We start from the raw sequence: 4777 nt of genomic DNA, 5'->3' as shown, positions 1-4777 counted from the left end.
AGTGGCGCTGTGGCTTAAGTGGTAGAGCGCTAGCCTTGAGCTGAAGAGCTGAGGGACAGCGCCCAGGCCCAGAGTTCAGGCCCCACGACTGGACCAAATAAATAAATAAAAGGGTTGAGGGTATGGTTCAAATGTCAGAATACCTGTCTAGGCTACACATGCGAAGACTCATATACACATGCACAAGAAAGAAAAAGGAGAAGATTTTCTTTAATGGGAAGAGAATTTTACACTACCATACCTGGATATTACATTATACTGACCAGCTACTCCAAGGAGAGAGGAAGAAGGAGGGCTGTGGGAATAAAGGAAAGCATGGTTAGTAGGAAATTTAAATTTCTTCTATTTACCAGGTTTACCATTTCATATCATGTATAAGTCTTGATCAAGGGCTGGGAAGGTGGCTCAGTGGTAGAGCACTTGCCTTGCATGCATGAGGCCCTGGGTTCAATTCCTCAGCACCACATAAGCAAAAAGAAAAAAGCCGGGAGTGGCGCTGTGGCTCAAGTGGTAGAGCGCTAGCCTTGAGCTGAAGAGCTGAGGGACAGTGCCCAGGCCCAGAGTTCAGGCTCCACTACCGGACCCCCCTCCTCTGAAAAAAAAAGACTTGATCAATACATGTACACAAAAATCCATACTTAAATGTTCATAGCAACTTTATTTAGAATATTAAACATTTTTTAAAGGTAACCAGACACCAATGGTCCATGCCTGTAATCCTAGCTACCTAGGAGGCTAAGATATGGTTTGAAGCCACCTCTGGCAAACAAATGCAAGTGACTCATTTCTTCCAATTAACCAGCAAAAAGCTGGAAGTAGAGATGTAATTTGGCCCTGAGTTCAAGCCCTAGTACCAGTTCAAAAAAATAAATAAAGTGGAAAGAATCTTGCTAATTGAAAGAAGCCAGACACAGAAAGACACATATGATTCTATTTATATAAAATGTCCAGAATAGGCCAAACTATAAATGCAGAAAGTAGATGAGTGGTTGCCAAGAGCTAAGGCAAGTGACTGCTAATGTATGTGTATTCCTTAGTGTTTTTGGAGGATACTGTAAGAGTACTAAAATTAGAGAGTGGTAGATGGTAAAAATAGCTATACAACTATAAGACTATACTAAAAGCCACTGGATTTTACACTTTGAAAGCCAGAGCTGTGGCTTGAGTGGTAATGTCCTTGCCTAGCAGGCCCTGAGTTCAAACTTCAGCACCCCCATCCCAAAAGGGTGAATTGTATGGTATATGATCATATTGTGGATACAGATGCTATTTTGGCCAGGTGTTAGGGCACAATTCTGCCATCCCAGCATTCGAGAGGATGAAGCAGGAGCTCTTGAGTTCAAAGCCAGTATAGTGTAAGGTCAAATCCTGTCTCAAAAACAAAAAGCACCATTTGGGCTAGGAAGGTGGCTCAGTGGTAGAATGCTTGCCTTGCATGCCTGAGGCCCTGGGTTCAATTCCCCAGCACCACATAAGCAAAAAGAAAAAAGCCGGAACTGGTGCTGTGGCTCAAGTGGTAGAGCACTAGCCTTGAGCTGAAGAGCTGAGGGCCAGCGCCCAGGCCCAGAGTTCAGGCCCCATGACCAGATTCCCCCCCCCAAAAAAAGTACCACTTTTAAAATGTCAATGTAGGGGTGGCTCACACCTATAATCCTAGCTATTCAAAAGGCTGAGCTCTGAGGACCACAGTTTGAATGAATCTAGACCAGGAAGAAAAGTCTGTGAGGCTTTTATCTTCAATTAACCAGCAAAATGTCAGACTAGAAGTGTGGCTCGAGAGGTTAAGTGGCAGCTGTGACCAGAAAAAAGCTGAGCAAGAGAGAGCCAGGCCCTGAGTACAAGCCCAGTCCTAGTAGTAGCAATAAGTAAATAAGAACACAACTGAAAAACCAAAAGGTGTTACTATATAACTACTTAAATGGAGCTTTCCAAAAGACATCTCCCTCCAAATTAAAGAGAATGACTCATTATATATGCTTACTGTGAAAAGAATTTTACCTAATATAACTGTTTTTGTTTTTGTTTTTTTTTTTAATGTTTTTTCTCAGGGTTTACAGCAAAAGGGATAGTGATTAAGGCTTCTATAGGAAAGGCTGGAGCATTCTAATCTGAAGCCAGCAGATCAAGCTCTTTTCTGGACAGAGTTCCTTGAAGTGGTGCATTTGTGCCTTTGTTCAATCTGTGCCAATCTTCTATCAATCAGGAAATTTCCTTGTGGAAAAGTAAAGGCTCTGTGTATGGGGAGGCCCTGCTTTAGTCACACCAAGTAAGTTAAAGTAAGATTTCTTTCTAATCTGCTATGGATTAAATGTTCACCATTTAAAGTAATCTTTATATCATGCTGGTGGGTTCTTGGTCCCATTATTTCTTTGTGATTTTTCAGCCTTTGTGTGTGTGTGTTTATGTGTGCCAGTCCTGGGGCTTGAACTCGGGGCCTGAATACTGTCCCTGAGTTTCTTTTTGCTCAAGGCTAGCACTCTACCACTTGAGCCACAGCCCCACTTTTGGCTTTTTCTGTTTATGTGGTACTGAGGAATCGAACCCAGGGTTTCATGCATGCACTCTACCACTAAGCCACATTTCTAGCTAGCCTCAGCCATTCTTTTCTTTTTTTTTTTTTTGTCGGTCATGGGGCTTTGACTCTGGGCTTGGGCACTGTCCCTGTGCTCTTCAGCTCAAGATGTTCGCTCTACCACTTGAGCCACAGCGCCACTTCCGGTTTTCCAGTGCTTTATTGGAGATAAGAGTCTCAAAGACTTTCCCGCCTGGGCTGGCTTTGATCCCTGATCCTCAGATCTCAGCCTCCTGAGTAGCTAGGATTACAGGCGTGAACCACCTGGGCCTGGCCTCAGCCATTCTTAAACCTATTGCAAAGATTTATTTCTTGTTCTAAGTGCAAGAAATTCTAATTGGAAATTTCCTCATTACTAGACATCTCTTTTAAAAAGGTGCCTTTTATTTGTCAACAAAAGTATGAAATACAAGGTGTATTTCATCTCAGGATGATGAAAGTTATGAAAATATAATATCATGATTCCAGCACTTCAGGGTGAGCTCCTAGAGATCTTTCACATTATTTTTTAGCCCTAAACCTTTCCTAGTGCTGCTGAGCTGAAATACAAACAAAATCAAAAACCAAAACCAAAAAACGTTGATCCTTTTAGTCTTGGTGCTCAGATGGACTTTTAGCCCTGCTCCCACGTCCTCTTGGACTAGGTTAAGGAGGAATTTTCTTTTTTTTTTTTTTTTTTTGTCGGTCGTGGGGCTTGAACTCTGGGCCTGGGTGCTGTCCCTCAGCTCTTCAGCTCAAGGCGAGCGCTCTACCACTTGAGCTACAGCGCCACTTCCGGTTTTCTGGTGGTTATTGGAGATAGGACTCTCACGGTCTCTCCTGCCTGGGCTGGCTTTGAACCGCGATCCTCAGATCTCAGCCTCCTGAGTAGCTAGGATTACAGGCGTGAGCCACCAGCGCCGGGCTTAAGGAGGAATTTTCAAGTCTTGCAGGACTTGTCCCTTGTGCCAGCCTAGGAGCTAAAGGTCCAGCTGGCTGCCTTTCCTCCTCCTCTTTCTCCCAGCAGGATGAAAAACTACATCACCTCTTTTCCCTAGGAATACAACACTTCCCACTGCTCTCCTCCCCTCCGCTCCCTTCCCCTCCCCCCTGCCTTTCTCAGGGCTGCCGCAGTTGCCATGCCAATAAGGTTCCCATGGTTACTAGGAAGAGACCTGCATTCCCATAGGCAGCTCCCATCTAGCCAAAGAGAAGGGAGACCATTATTACTCCTAGGGTATAGAAAATACATTAGAAAGACAGAAGGGATCTCAGTCGAGAAGCTGTTTGGGGGAAGAATCTAGTTTAGCTCTGAAGTCTCCAGGCTGAACCTTGGATCAAATCTTGCTGTCTCTACTTCAGTCTTCTTTTCCCTAAACCTAGAGAATGAGGCGCCTGGCACTGGTTCAAGTACATTGTTTTGCCTAGTGTGGGGTCCAAATAGACACCACATTGTGAGGGTCCTGTTAATATGTAAATAACTAATATATTTGGGCTCTTTGTCTCACAAGGACATTGACAAAATGCAAAGCATGCACTGTCTGTCTTCAGCTGATTGTCTTGATAGAGAATCTGCTTTTCACCTGGTATTCTGTGGTATTCCTCCCTACCCTGACTACCTTTGACTTTTTGTCACTTTTTGTGTGTTTTTTTCCTACCTCCCAAAGTGTGTTTTACTAAAATATAAGTAATTTCAATATAAAAATAAAAATAAGAAAAAAATCACAGTTCTAAAATCCAAATATTTATTTCTTTAAAAAAGCAGTTTTTACATTTTCTTTTATGTTTTCATGGACAATAATTATACATATTTGCACAGTACAGCATGATAGAAGTACGTATGCAATAATCAAATCCAGGACTGGGAAGATGGCTCAGTGGTAGAGCGCTTGCCTTCCATGCCTGAGACCCTGGGTTCAATTCCTTAGCACCACATAAGAAAAAGGAAAAAAGCCGGAAGTGGCACTGTGGCTCAAGTGGTAGAGCGCTAGCCTTGAGCTGAAGAGCTGAGGGACAGCACCCAGGCCCAGAGTTCAGGCCCTACGACCGGACCCAAAAACAAAACAGAAAAAAACAAAACAAAACAAAAGCAATAATCAAATCCAGTAATTAGCTTTTCCACCTCTTTCAACATTTATTGTTTCTTTGTGCTGGGAATCTTCAAATTCCTCTCTTCTAGCACTTCATAAAATATAGGGGCTAGCAAATATTACCTAAAAGTCAGTG

Source organism: Dipodomys ordii, unplaced genomic scaffold (assembly GCF_000151885.1).
Source record: "Dipodomys ordii isolate 6190 unplaced genomic scaffold, Dord_2.0 Scaffold10, whole genome shotgun sequence".
In the NCBI taxonomy this organism is placed as follows: Eukaryota; Metazoa; Chordata; class Mammalia; order Rodentia; family Heteromyidae; genus Dipodomys; species Dipodomys ordii.
Note: the sequence above shows the minus strand (reverse complement) of the source record.